General features: G+C 36.6%; 1 protein-coding gene across 3 annotated transcripts in view; it reads left to right on the top strand.

Annotated features, from left to right (window-relative positions):
* Positions 1-15649, top strand: part of LOC145666534 (zwei Ig domain protein zig-8-like) — a 721413-nt gene that overhangs the window by 485987 nt on the left and 219777 nt on the right. The window lies entirely within an intron of this gene.

Below are 15649 nucleotides of genomic sequence, written 5' to 3' on the forward strand. Positions count from 1 at the left end.
TTTAAAATACATATACTTTACATTCATACTTTAAAATAAAATACCTTAAAATACTTAAAAAAAACGAATAACGAAAATCCAAATTTTATGATAAATTTAAAATTTTTACATTGTACTTGTCCATTATTGGCTTCAATATTATTTTAAAATGTATAACAATATCTATATCCATATCTATATCTATATCTATATCTATATCTATCTATCTATCTATCTATCTATCTATCTATCTATCTATATATATATATATATATATATATATATATATATATATATATATATATATATATATAGATAGATAGATAGATAGATAGATAGATAGATAGATAGATAGATATCGGGTGTTGCAAAATAAGTGTTACAACTCTTGGGAGGTGACTCCTGCCACTGAGACAAGAAAAAAAGTTCTCTTCAACTTTCTGCTATCAGACATAGTTTCAGATCTACAAGGTGCCGAAAGCGTGGGAAAATGACTTTTGGACGCCAATAGTTCGGAAACTATCCAACATAAAAAAGGCGGGTAAAAAATTCACTGAAGAAGTCATACCTGCTCTATTGAATTTTGCATGTTTCACAATTCTGCCGTGCACACGCAAGGGATTCCTCAAAGGAACGTAGGAAATCCCGGATAATCTGCCAAATGAAACTTGGTCTAAATGAATATGAATTGATAGGCTTTCTACCAGGTAACAATAATTAGTTTGTCTTAAGTCGATATCTGGAACAAATACAATATGGCGGACACCTTCATGCTCGTTGTATGTGGTTGCATAATCGCCAGGTACGGATGCTGGCCAACAGTGACGTTATGAGTATTAATTGTAGCGAATTTGTACTCAAATGCTCTAGAAAGACATCTGGAGTGTCGGTAGAGCATAACAGATGAAGCAGGGGGATTCACATGTGTGGAAACACTTAACGAAAAATGCCCAGAAATGCGCTCATACTCAGTAGATATAAACGTAAGTTCAAAGCGTCGCAAATGTAAGGATTAGCGTCAAGAACATGAAAGCCATTGCCAATTCACCAATAATATTCCCTCAAAGTGATGCAATATAATGTGCAGGGTTGCATACCAATAAGGATGCAACAACTGAGGCCAAGTTGAAATTGTGCAATTGGACTCACAAAGAAACTGGGTAAACTAAAGGAATGTCACTAGTGGGATCGCATGATCGATATTGAAATGTGGACAAAGTGTGTGTTGATATCAACATGTAGCTAATGGACAAATGTCAACATGTTGCACTACTGTTGGCACACCATCTCACGTGCGAAAACTAGGAAAATAATGTTGTACATTCTGCTATTACATCTGGTGCACCTTTTGGTAGAACGTAACTAGAACACGATTGTATCAATGTCCCTCTTTGTTTGGGACATTGTCCCACAGTCGACACATATGAAAAGAAATCTCTTAATGCATGGTTCAAATTCTGATAGAGCGTGAAAATAACAAACTTGTATCATGTCCCACGTCTTATGAGACATATAACGTACTCGAAATATAGGAAAATACCTCCAGAAATTCGTATCTTACACACATTGCACGTGCCAAGACAAAGACGAAAATGAACCGATTTGGCGCATTTAACACTACAGCTGGAACACCATACATATGGAAAATAAAACGATATGATAAATAGGAAAAAACGTCTTAAAGCTCTGATTGTTTACAACTGTGCATTAAGAGGAACAAAATAAAACATACAAGTACGTCGGGAGGCTGTACAAGAGGGCTTACCAAACAAAGTGGGTACTCCTCAAAGAAATGAATACAGAGAAAGTGAGGTTCCTTCGAACCTCAGGGCTAGAGCGCTCGCTTTTGCTCGCCTGGTCGCAGTTTCCAATCCTACTGGGAGCCCACGGCCTGAGATTCAAGACCCGAGGAGTTATTTTACTATTTTTCGCACGTGGGACGATGTCCCAGCAGTAGTGGGACATGTTGACATTTGTTCATTAGCTACATGTTGATATCAACACACACTTTGTCCACATTTCAATATCGATCATGCGATCCCAGTAGTGACATTCATTTAGTTTAACCAGTTTCTTACTGAGTCCATTGCACAATTTCAACTTGGCCTCAGTTGTTGCATCCTTATCGGTATGCAACCGTGCATATCATATTGCATCGGTTTGAGGGAATATTATTGGTGAATTGGCAATGGCTTTCATGTTCTTGACGCTAATCCTTACATTTCCGACGCTTTGAACTTACGTTTACTGAGTATGAGTGCATTTCTGGACAATTTTTCTTTAAGTGTTTTCACACATGTGAATCCCCCTGCTTCATCTGTTATGCTCTACCGACACTCCAGATGTCTTTCTAGAGCATTTGAGTACAAATTCGCTACAAGTAATACTCAGAATGTCACTGTTGGCCAGCATCCGTACCTGGCGATTATGGAACCACACACAACGGGCATGAAGGTGTCCACCATTTTGTGTTTGTTCCAGATATCGACTTAAGACAAACTAATTATTGTTACCTGGTAGAAAGCCTATCAATTCATATCCATTTAGACCAAGTTTCATTTGGCAGATTATCCGGGACTCCCTACGTTCCTTTGAGAAATCCCTTGCGCGTGCACGGCAGGATTGTGAAACATGCAAAACTCAATAGAGCAGGTATGACTTCTTCAGTGAATTTTTTACCCGCCTTCTTTATGTTGGATAGTTTCCGAACTATTGGCGTCCAAAAGTCATTTTCCCACGCTTTCGGCACCTTGTAGATCTGAAACTATGTCTGATAGCAGAAAGTTGAAGAGAACTTTTTTTCTTGTCTCAGTGGCAGGAGTCACCTCCCAAGAGTTGTAACACTTATTTTGCAACACCCGATATATATAATTGTATACAAGAATTTCATATATATCTTTATTTTTAGAATATCCTCCTTTTCCCACTCGCCGTCAATTTTTACATCATAAAATTGATGAATATTATTTACAACCTTTTAGTTGATATTATTTCTAAAATTCAATTAAATATACACACATATTTGCATAATTTACCTTTGAGTTCCTCAAACATAGAATATTAATACAGTAACTAAACATGCACTAATGCTACCATAGGGTAACTCTCAGAGAGAGACTGACAATGAATTAATTTCCATCTGGAGTTGCATTCAATCACACATTAACCCTTAATGAACCATCAAAAATTCCCAAAGCTAGTATTTGCCAGGGGTATGGGAGCAACGCCTGAAATATGAAATGCGAGGTTGTTGCCCGCGAAAACGAGGGTGTAAGACACATGTGAGTAAGAAGCAAAAGCGTATTCCAAGACAAACGAATCAGTCACTTAATCTCATCATTTCCCATTTCCATGATACTTTCTACAGGACGATCCTTGATGTCATAAAAAAATGCATTTATCCCGGGTTTTGATAATTACTCCATAATCTGAAACAATGTTTCTTTCTAAACAAATATTTTTAGTTACACAGTTACGAAGAATTATTCCTGAAAGTTTCATTAACAAATTGGAAACTATCACGTAAAGTCAATATTTCTTTTTTCTTTTTTGTTGATTACGAGTAAATGTCAGTGCAATCCGAGCAAAAGAGTGGTAATGGTCTGAAGATATGTGTATTTGAACACATAACGAAACATTTTATTTTGAACTGTGGGACATTTTATCTTAAAACTCATTATAGTGAAAAGCATAATCATTTATTTAATGTTGAATCACTTTTCGATTTTTTCTTAGTTCATTTCCTTTTCCACCAGGAAGTTTTCTTGCTATCCGTCATTTCTTTCTTACACTTGTAATTTCTTAATTAATAAAAACAACAGATTGCTTCCCCGTTCGCATTCCAATATCACCTCACCTTGGTTAATCTATGAGCACGCACTTTTTCAACAAGACAGAAGATATAGTCAACGAGCGAGGATATCAACCCGAAAGGAACATTGAACAAAAACCTTTGGAACACATTTGGAGAGGGAGTCCGGATCATAAGGAAACGGATTAACATGTGGGAGAGCGAACCACGATTTCGTTTTTACAAGAAGTTTGCCTTGCTCTAATTTAAAGAGCACTTCGCCTTAGTTAGCGTTGTAACTATCAGTTGCGATGGATAATCAGTTAAAGAGTAATCTCGACTCTGATTAGATTCACTGTATTCGCAACGTTGGTGTTCCTGCCCGGTTTTCGCTAACCCTTAACTCTCAACTACTTGAACGACCAGCCGACCAAATAGAAGGATGGACGGACATCAATCCACTGGAAGGAACATCAAGAAGACAACACCAAGATTTACAAGTAAGTGCAAGTAGTTTAATCAGTCCTAAAAGTTGCTCCCTTCTCACTCCTTTTCAACACCTTTGACATCACGATCTGTTGTCTTTTTGCATATGTTTGATTTTATCAACATGCAACTCAGGTCAGATCCCGTACCTTACATTTTGCAAAATTCAATGTATACAAAATCCTGGGTGCAACTTGTCAGTTCTGACATCCGCAATTACGCTGTCTATAATCGCATTAGACAGCTCTCTCAGACTGACAAGGGGCGACTGCACATGGTGGTAGATGCTTTAAGATCCTAAAATTTTCAAGTATTTTACATGTGCCGCCCTGCCCATGGTGGAATGCTGTGAGGCTTCCGCCTTATTTATAACCCTTAATCTTGTGCGCTGCATATGGCAGAGAGGTGGTTTTAACTTGTGTAGATGCTCACATATCTGTGAATCTCGATTTTTCTCATCCAGCTGAACATAATTAAGATTTCTTTTTGCTTTAATTTGTTCGCCGCTCACCGTTAGAATTTGATGAAATTCTATTTGTTTTACCACCCTCCCTCCACCCTCTCAATTTGTTGTGTTATTTTGCTTTTGTGTGCATTTTTAACCATACTATTTAGAGATATTTAGAGAAAATGGTGAATTCTAGCATTATGGCACAAGCTCGACTTACGTCTCTAGATTCGATTGTGCGCCCCACATTATTTCACGGCAAGTATGGGGAAGACCTTATTCGTTTTTTGAGTATTTTGAATCTTACTGCGTTATTTATGAGTTCAATGTAGTGAAGAAGCATCATTTGCTCCCATATCTTTTAGGGGACGGGGCCTTGGCGTAGATTTTAGCTTTAACTAGGAGAGAAGAATGTGTGAACTTTTCGTATGTAGACATAAAAAGACGTATGATTACATTATTTGGAGGTTTTGCAGTGAGGAAGGTTACGGAACACACTATTCGTTCTAGAGATCAAAAAGAAGGGGAACCTATTATGACATATATTTATGAGAAGCTAGATCTCATACTTAGTTTCGATAAAGCTGTGCCTATACAGCAACAAATCAATTTCCTAGTTGAAGAATTATTGCCTCAGTACTTTAAGCTCACATTCAATAAGTCGTTTTCATCCGTTGATGCGTTCTGTGAATTTTTATTACAAAAACAGTCAGCTGAGTTAATTGTGAATTATAAGACGCTTATTAAAGCTAACTCGAAAGAACTAATCTTGCAGTAGAGTACACCGGAATTTATCGCTAAGATAGCTGATGTTTCGTTGCGCGATAATTCTCATGTTTCATTTCCTCTCGAAGAACAACAGGAGAGAAAAGAAATGCTTGCAGGTTTGCATCATGATATCTTATCCGCTGGGAAAGAATGCGGTAATCAACAGTCTGTAGATTCTATCCCGCTTCATCAACAGAAACATAACTCTTTTTCTTCTTTGTGTTCTTCTGAATGTAAGAGTAACATGGGTAATAATATGCACAACAGAGTGAGCTTTACAATGAATACTTCTGTTATTGCTAAGAACAAACAGAACAGGCGCAAAGAGAATCATAGTACGTCTTACGTGAATAATAATATACACTCTCCACCTAAAACATTAGTGTGCAACATGGCACAATTCAAGGGAAGTGATAATTGTAATGTTTTAAATAGCGGAAATAATTCAGGTAATAGTGGAAGACCTGCTTTCAAGACCCACACGATAACTACGCCTGTTGTTGGACTGTGGTAGTCAAATTTCTATTTGCACCTGGGAGCTTCTTCCTCCTAACACTAGACTTACTAAAAGACGTACTATCATCCGTGGCATCTCGGGTAAAGTACTTGAAATAGCACGTTAGCTGTGCTGAAGTTCAAAATTGACGGCTATTCACTTACGCATACTTTTAGAGTTGTAGACAAATTTGCATCTTGTTTTCTTGGGGAATGATTGCTTACTTCCTCAGCATGTTACTATTAACCAGGACATTCACGTAGTTCACATAGTTAGGTTTAGGAAACCCACTGATTATGCGCTACCTGAGAGTCATGCTACAGGCACAGTTTCCGAAAAACAGCGAACTTAATGCAAGCATATTTCATAACGGCAAAATCTGTTACTTTACCACCAAATTCTAGTGTTTCAGTACCTGCTCGTAAAATTAATGATTTAGTGGAAGTTAAGAATATTTTGCAACCCAATGAGAAAATCTGTTCTAAAACTGAAATTTTTGTCAATGAGTGGATTCTGTTAATCCTGTCATTAGAGTAGTCAACCCAACCGACAAAAAGTTGTGTTTAGAGAAATATCTTCATTTAGGTGCCGCTATTGACATTAGGCCGGGTGCACATTGCCCAAATGATACAGATAGTGTTGAAAATCATGGTTTAGCCAGTAAACAAGACAACACTAATTTCCTGCTGGTTTTGACGTCAAGCGTGTGGACATTAACCCTCAAATTTCTTACAATCAGAAGCAAATATTTTATTCTGTTATAGAGGAGTATAAGGATTGTTTTTCTTGGTCAGAGGATGATTTTGGAGTGGCCAAGGGATACGTACATAAAATTAAAATGCTACAGGATGTCCCAGTTCACACCAATCAGTTTCCAAATCCCTTCCACTTACGAGAAGAAGTTAAAAAACATGTTGATATTTTGCTCAAACAAAAGGTCATTAGGAGGTGTATATCTGGTTATAATTCACTCATTCTTCTCGTGAAGAAGAAGTCTGGATCTTTCAGATTTATTTTGGATGCCATGGGCCTTAATCTCCATATTGAACCAGACAGTTTTTCTATACCGGAGATAGAAGACATTAGTAAGTGTCGCTACCTGTGCTACTCCGATTTATTTACCAGGTTCTTCCAGGTGAAGATCGCTGAGGAATATTAATATGTCACGGCTTTTCAATCCCAGGAATTGGCTCTTTTTGTTTTACAGACCTCCCACAGGGTCTTATCACTAGTTCCGCTGGTTTAAACAGATTAGTGAAAATGACACTGGAAGGATTAGAATCTGAACAAGTTTTTGGGTACCTTGATGATTTTTTCTGGGGGTGGAAATACTTTTGAGGATGTTATCAATCTCACTAAGAAGTTATTTCAACGAATTAGAGAACGTGGTCTTAAAGTTGCACCAGAAAAAACGAAATTGGCTCATTTTTCATTAACGATTTAGGGACATGATATTTCGTACGAGGGCTTGCAAATTTCCAAAAGAATACCTAACTCCATTAGTAATTATAAACGTCCAAGGACGGAAAAACTTGTGAAAAGTTGTTTTAGGGTTAGCTACCTTTGTAAGATGATTCTTACCTATTTTTTCTGAAATCGCGGAGCCTTTGAACTCGCTTTTCAGAAAGGATGTACCGTTTGAGTGGACACAAAAACAACAAGATGCTTTTGACAAACTTAAAAATCTTATCATAAAATCGCCATATTTAATGCATTATAATCCGAAACACCCTGTATACTTGTTCTGTGATGCATCAACTCGCGGTCTCGCTGCTGTGCTCAAACAACCTATATGTTCTCCAGATGAAACAGAGTTAGCACCCTTTGCTTAATGGAGTCATAGCTTAAGTAAAAGTGAAAAATCTAGACGTCCTTATGAACTTGAACTTTTGAGCATTATATATGCCTTTCGATCCTTTCGTTATTTTTTACTAGGACGTCACTTTTCTTGAAAACCGGTTGTAAGAGTATATTGTTTCTGAAACAGACAAAAAACGTAGGTAAATTTCCAAGGTGGCTTACTTTTATTGAACAATATAACTTTACTGCGACACATGTATCTGGGTTGTCTAACGTAAAGGCTGACGCTCTTTCACGTTTTTCTCGTGCCCACAGAGACATTTCTGACGAGCAATAAAATGAGGAAGATCCTCGGGTATTTTCTTCCACTGTTACTGAGTGTAACAATATGCTAAGTGACGAGCCTTTTCTCAGAGATGAACAAATGAAGGATCCGTTTTATAAGGACATTTTTATTGATTAGAAAACAAGGAAAAGAAAAATCTGAAAATTGAAAAACAAGCATTTTATTTCACTGTTAAAGAAGGAATTTTGTATAGGAAACAAAAAACATTTAGAGGTATGAAATTTTTAGTTGCTGTACCTGTTTCATTACGCTATAAAGTTTTTGATGCGGCTCATACTTCTGCCATTGGTTCAAGGAACGGAGGTTTTTCTAAGACATATGACCTTTTAGTGAAATCTGAGTATTTTTCTAATATGAAACAATATATCTATCAGAAATGTAAGGAATGTTTAATTTGTCAGACAAGCAAAAAAACATAGTTCTGCTTATGGTACATTGCAAACGTATCCTCAACTGCCGTCCTTCTATCGCATTTTCGTAGACATTGGAGGGGTGTACCCTCCGAGTAATATTTTGAGACAAATATTTGATTGTCGTTGTCTATGCTGCTACTCGTTATACTATTTGTGGTTTATTAGCAGATATAACAGCGTCTTCTGTAAGTAGTGTTCTATATGAAAATGTAATTTTGAAATACGGTATTTTTAAAGAAATAGTCACAGACAAACGTTTATACTTTACAATTAACCTAGTCAAGGAGTTGTGTGCAATGATTTAAGCTAAGATTCGATTTGTAAATGTTCAAGCTCATTACGCTAATGGGACTGCTGAGATAGCTATCCGAAACATTGAACAGACTGAAATCTGGGTTGTGTAATGAAGACCAATCAAAATGGGTCGAACTGTTGTCATCTGTCGTGTTAGTCCACAATTTAATTGCCAATTTATCCTCTGGATACAGCCCTTTTGAACTTTTGCATGGATTCATATGTAGAATGCTACACGAAGCAATTTTGGACACTCCGTGACAATTTCAGGAAAACGCTGAACGTTTACGGCAACTTGGAGAAATACGAGACAATGCCCTTGAAATGGTTCCAGAGACATAAGACGGCAACAAAATTTTGTGACAAACGTCATCAAAACCCAATTTCAAAGTCGGAGGAAAGGTATGGATTTTGGACAGTACCATGAAGAAAGGATCCACCAGAGGTTTTAGTGGACGTTATTTTGGTCCAGTAATCATTCAGGATATTGACCACCCAAATTCCAATTTTGTTAAGTTCAGGACTGCGCGAGGAAGATTCAAGGTTGATTCGATTGCAGTACAAAGATTGAAAAAGTACTACGAGGAACAGAAAAAAAGCGAGGAAAAGAGAGAAGAAGATGACGTTGACTTGGATATACAAGACGTTGTTGAGAATGCTACTGCGAATGGCTGCCGTGCCGAAGCACAATAAGAAAATCAGAAGAGAGAGAGAAAGAAAAAGAACATTATGAAATTGTTTTTAATCCGGCGGTGAACATGATAGAAAAAGAAGATATTCTATCTGTGAAATTTCGTGAGGTTGTGATTCCCAACCAATTACCCACTTCAGCTGAGACAGGGAAAATTTTTTCCGGTTTGAAACCAAAGTTTGGTGCCAATTCTGCAATCAACAAGAAAATCAGTGTTTTTCGGGGAGATATCCCTATGATTAAAGCTGACGCTTTAGTCTACCCCACAAAGAAATTTCTAATTCCGTTAGGAGGAGCAGATAGAAGTGTCCAACAAGCTGCAGGAGAATAATTTCTTAAAGACTGTGAGAAAATACGTTCTTTGAAACCAGGACAAGTGAAGATTGCTCGAGGCTATAATCTCCCCTCTGATCATGTATTATTGACGTATGGTCTCAGAGATACAAACAAGAAGACTTTGGAGAATTCTTATAACAATTCTTTTGATTTTGTGTTGAAAAATCAGTTTTCAACTGTGGCTTTTCCTTGCATCGCTGCTGGTGCATTTCATTTCCCAAAAGAACCTGCTGCGAGGATTGCATTGTTGAATACACTTAAAATTTTTAGAGGATCATTTGGACAACGTAGACCGTATTGTATTGTGTATTTTCGACAAGGAGAATTGGGATCTCTATCAGCGTATTTTACCTGTGTATTTTCCCTTGGAAGAAGGAAAAGAAGCGGAAGCTGTTTCTGTGCAATGAAGTTTTTTTTTAGAAAAAAAGGAAACAAGAAGGTTCTCAAGGGAAGATTTGATAGATTAGGAAGATCTGTGAAGCTGGTCACGAATTTTGTTTTGACACTGGCCATGTCATTATGGAATTTGTTTTGGTTTGTTTGTGTTTCTAAGTCTTGCCAGCAATAACAATTACAACGAAGAGAAGGAGAAAAAGGAGTACTCATATAGACATCATTGTTTTTTGAGTCACTTAGAACTGTTGGTTAACTTTCTAGAACACGTTCTTTTTCCTGGTTATTTTATCAACAGCTTATAAACTGAATAGCTAGTTTCTTGGTGCCAAATCAACATCTCATTGACACACTATGCTTAGCAGAAGAAAACAAGGGAGACAGACGCAACTGTGAATTAATATTTGTATGCTATCTATATTATGATAGTAATGAAGAAGGAATTCGTATGGCTTTTTGCATTTTTCAAGATGCATTTTATGACCCAAATGTGGATGAAAAGAAGAATGAAGTTTTCTTTTCCTTGATTATTTTCATTTGATCCTACGATTTGTTATTAGTTATTGGGAACATACTCAGGCAATGTATTCTTTTAAAAGGAATATACACTACTATAACCTCTTATGTGATTTTAGTGGTCTTTTTGAATGATCAATTTTTCATTGCCTGCAATGTATATAGTGAACTTGCGTATTTTATCATGAAGATGACTTGGGATTTATGTATGAAGAAGTTTGTGGTCATATGATATGTATTTCTGTATATTTGAAGAATTGACTTGATTCCATATTTTCCTGTAGGTATACGTACTTTTACTTTCACACAACAAGAAAAAAGATTTTTTCTCTTTTATCGCATATTTTAGTTAGGGATTTAGGAATGTGTTTGGTGATAGTCGGTCATGTTGATTTTTTAAGGTTTTAATAGCCAGTGCAGAGGGCTATAACTCTGCCAATAAGTCGGTCATTGTGAAACTAAATTCTCCACAATTCGTATTTCTAAAACCTGAAATCAACATTCCTTTGTGTTGTTTTATCTATACTTTGTATGGATAGCTAGATTAATTTTTCTTCTACCGCGGAATATTTATTTTGATTATAGAGTTAAAATTTTATTGGTATTGGAGTTTTATTTACTATATATAGATATATACATATGGATTACAGTTTAGATATTACTTTTGCCTTTCCACTCTGATTTTTCGTCGATTTTTATTCATTTGATTATTTTATCCAATAATTATCCCTACTCTCATATTTTTCGTGTTTTAGGCAGTCATTGACTGTATCCCCTATTTTTTGTGATGTTACTATTATAAACCTGCCTACCCTACTCCTGTGATTTACTAGTAGTGAATGAACTTTCCAGTTATTTGATGTGCAAGGACATTGAACCTGTGATTTCCAGACCTACATCTTGTGCTTAGTGATGCTGTGTTTACATCGACGTTGCTGTGTTTACGTCATTTGGCCTTGACTGTTCTGCTATCAACTGTGTTAGTGTTGTGAACATTTATGCTGTACTCATCATTTCTCAGCATATGATTTCTTTCCAATCTATAATTGGTGCTGTGTCTTTTATTATCAAGACTGAATGGAACTAGAAAGATGCTCATGTTTTTTTTAATAAAAAAACCAAAAAGTGATTTTTTGTCTCCGAAATGTTTTCATCTAGGACTTTGATTTCAGGGGGAATGTGAAGATATGTGTATTTGAACACATAATGAAACATTTTATTTTGAACTATGAGACATTTTATTTTAAAACTCTTTACACTGAAAACATAAGTTGTTTCACTTTTAATGTTGAATCACTTTTCGATTTTTTTCTTAGTTCATTTCCTTTTCCACCAGGAAGTTTTCTTGCTGTCCGTCATTTCTTTCTTACACTTGTAATTTCTCAATCAATAAAAACAACAGATTGCTTCCCCGTCCGCATTCCTATCATCACCTCACCTTGGTTAATCTATGAGCACGCACTTTTTCAACAAGACAGAAGATATAGTCAACGACCGAGGATATCAACCCGGAAGGAATATCGAACAAAAACCTTTGGGACACTTCTGGAGAGATAGTCAGGATCATAAGAAAACGGATTAACATGTAGGAGCGCGAACCACGAATTCGCTTTTACAAGAGGTTTGCCTTGCTCTAATTTAAAGAGCACTTCGCCTTAGCGTTGTAACTATCAATTGCGATGGATAATCCGTTAAAGAGTAATCTCGACTCTGATTAGATTCACTGTATTCGCAACGTTGGTGTTCCTGCCCGGTTTTCGCTAACCCTTAACTCTCAACTACTTGAACGACCAGCCGACCAAATAGAAGGATGGACGGACATCAATCCACTGGAAGGAACATCAAGAAGACAACACCAAGATTTACAAGTAAGTGCAAGTAGTTTAACCAGTCCTAAAATTTGCTCCCTTCTCACCCCTTTTCAACCCCTTTGACATCATTATCTGTCTGTTTTTGCATATGTTTGATTTTATTTACATTCAACCCAAATCAGATCCCGCACCTTACGTTTTGCCAAATTCAATGTATACAAAATCCTGAGCGCAACATGTCAGTTCTGATATCCCCAATTACGCTCTCTGTAAGCGCATTATCTGAGCTCTCAGACTGACAAGGGGCGACTGAACAATGGGAAGAAAGTTCCCAGCTGGATGAAGTTGAGGCGGAAATATAACACCTTGCTAGAAATTTGTATTATTATTATTATTATTATTATTATTATTATTATTATTATTATTATTATTATTATTAGTGTTTGTTCAAATATTGCGTAATCAAGTTATGGCGTATGGGGGTGTGTGGCATTTGATTACTTTTGATTACAAGGGGAAAATGAAATGAAATCTTTTAGTTCTACGTACCAGGGTTATGCCTGTTAGGGTAAAGGAGACGGTGATGATGAGAGATGAATGAAATGGTGGAATGAAGAAAGTGGGAGGAAACGGGAGAACCCCGAGATAACCCACGCACACGGTGTTTGTCCACCACAAATTTCACTGAAGCAGAGTTTGAACCAGGGACCCTAAGCACCAGAGATGAACGCTCTACCACTGACCCACCGCGGCCCCAGATTATTACAAGGGGTGAGGAGGTGTATAAGAGCTGATTACGTAATCACAAACATTTAGTTTAAATTTAAGATTTGTACTATTCAGCCCTATGATTTTAAGCACGTACCATCGCCAACTCTGCTTGTGAGTCATCAAACATCGAAAAACTTCTAAACATTGCATTATACCTATATTTTGGAACAGTTTAGTGTAAATGAATCCCAAAAGTATATTTTGAAAATATGGTTTGTATCTTTTCATTACGTAAATTAGAGAAGTGGGTCTGATGACTGATTACTTTTGATTACAAGGGGGCAGAGGGGTCTAAAATAGCCAAATTAGGATTACGGTTCCTCTTTCTTCTTCTTCTTCTTCTTATTATTATTATTATTATTATTATTATTATTATTATTATTATTATTATTATTATTGTTATTATTAAAATAAATCTTAGCGAACGCACTGATGCTCTGGGAGGGTATATGTATAAATGCATAAATTTCTCATCAGACCCACCAGCTGAATGCTGGATCGTTCCTTTCATCGATTTTCGGAACGACTTTTCATCATTGTATCACAAATTCTGTTTGCTGGAATACTGTATATCCATCTTGATACTAGGTCTGTGTTAAGGAAGGACTTGGACAACCATCTAAATTTTCTGCTTCCCTACCCACCCAAACATATACACAGCAAAGCGTTTTTCACAAATTGATTTGTTACCCCTTCTAACATACATTTTCCAATCTCTTCCTAAATTTGAAGGCTAGTTAAAACCGCGCCTCAGTCAGTTTTCTCACAAAATAAGTATTTAGTAATATAAAACCTCTATTAACCTTCTGCTCTTCGGCAGAAGAATTACTTTGTTGGTCTTTCTTACGCCAGAAATCGAACAATGTGTTATTCATATTAACAATTAAGACATTTTCAATCGTCACACAAGTTCACTGACAATGGTCACAATTTCCAACTCGTGTACACTTGAGTAATAACCTGACACTCAAAATGGATATATATACTTCCCTTCTACATACTCTTCTCTCATACAAACTGCGCGAACAGTTGCACTGGTAATGAGTAGGATAAATGAGGCACCCACCCAGTCAGAAATGGGAAAAAAAGTGCTGTTGCCGTGTTAAGAAATTCCAGGAAAACACGGTATATTTGTTTTTAGTTTCAAAGTGTCACGGGATCAAACAAGAATTAGGGCAAACTATAACAACAAAAGACAGACATCTGTATGATTTTAGTCAGTCGTCCGTGACCCATACCGAACATGTGTACTCGATCTGCGGCGAAGTTGAAATTTGTTTCAACCAGAAATATTAAAGATCTATAGCATTCTTCTCAACAAGGAACAGCAGTATTTTGTATTGAGAAGGATAAAAATAGTTGTCATACTCTGTTCCATTGAAAGCTGTAAGTCGGAAGCTGCCTATAATTTCACAATTTTGCATGTCAAGTTCTCAAATAGCGGAATTTCCAGTCTTGAAGATAGGTAAACCCTAGGGTATTCTTTTTACTCATTTTGGAAACAATCTCTCTGTACATTGAAGAAGAGGAGATAAAGGAAATGGACTCTACATTCAAATTATAAGAGCAAAACCCCTCTGCTTTTGGATTGGAGAGAGGGAACAGAAAAGCTTCGCCCCCCCTTTTCTTAAAGTCGGCGCCTACAAATAGTACGTTAGGTGTGTGTATGATAATATACTGCTGGAAGGAAACAAACGGAAGAAAAACTGAAATATAATTAAATCGGGAAATTTTGGTCGAGTATTGGAAAGTTCAAAGTGTTAAGTTGTATAGCGATGATTACAGACATCTTTCAGTGTCGGTTTTTGTGAAATATAATCCTTATTAGCTGAGAAAATTATTTTACAAAATTAAAAAAAAAACACAATGCCAAAACATTAAATGGGGTGAGCGCCCCCACTTGCCCAGACGTGCGCACGCCTATGGGTCCTACCCTTAAATTGTGGAAATTCCCGAATTTTAAAATTTGATATAGTAAAGAGGGTTGAATATACAATGTAATCCGGAGTATAGTAGAACTTTTGAACATGAAGTGATACACAAATAATGGTTATACCAAGATGAAGCCTTGTTCATGCATATATTTTTCAATTAGGAAGCAACGATTGAAGTACACTAGGAACAACACAGTGTTGCCAGATGTAACCGAAGGTTGGATCTTTTTTTTTTTGCCAAACATGTAAATTGACTCATAACTCATACGTATGAATGTGCTGTCGTTAATTTTCAGTTTGTTAAGTTGGAGTAGCTTGGAAACTATGGAGCAGAAGAAAGAATTTTTCATTTCCACCGATGACTAATCGGATGAGGC

The sequence above is a fragment of the Thermobia domestica genome, chromosome 12 (genome assembly GCF_964235325.1).
Source record: "Thermobia domestica chromosome 12, izTheDome1.hap1.1, whole genome shotgun sequence".
NCBI lineage: Eukaryota > Metazoa > Arthropoda > Insecta > Zygentoma > Lepismatidae > Thermobia > Thermobia domestica.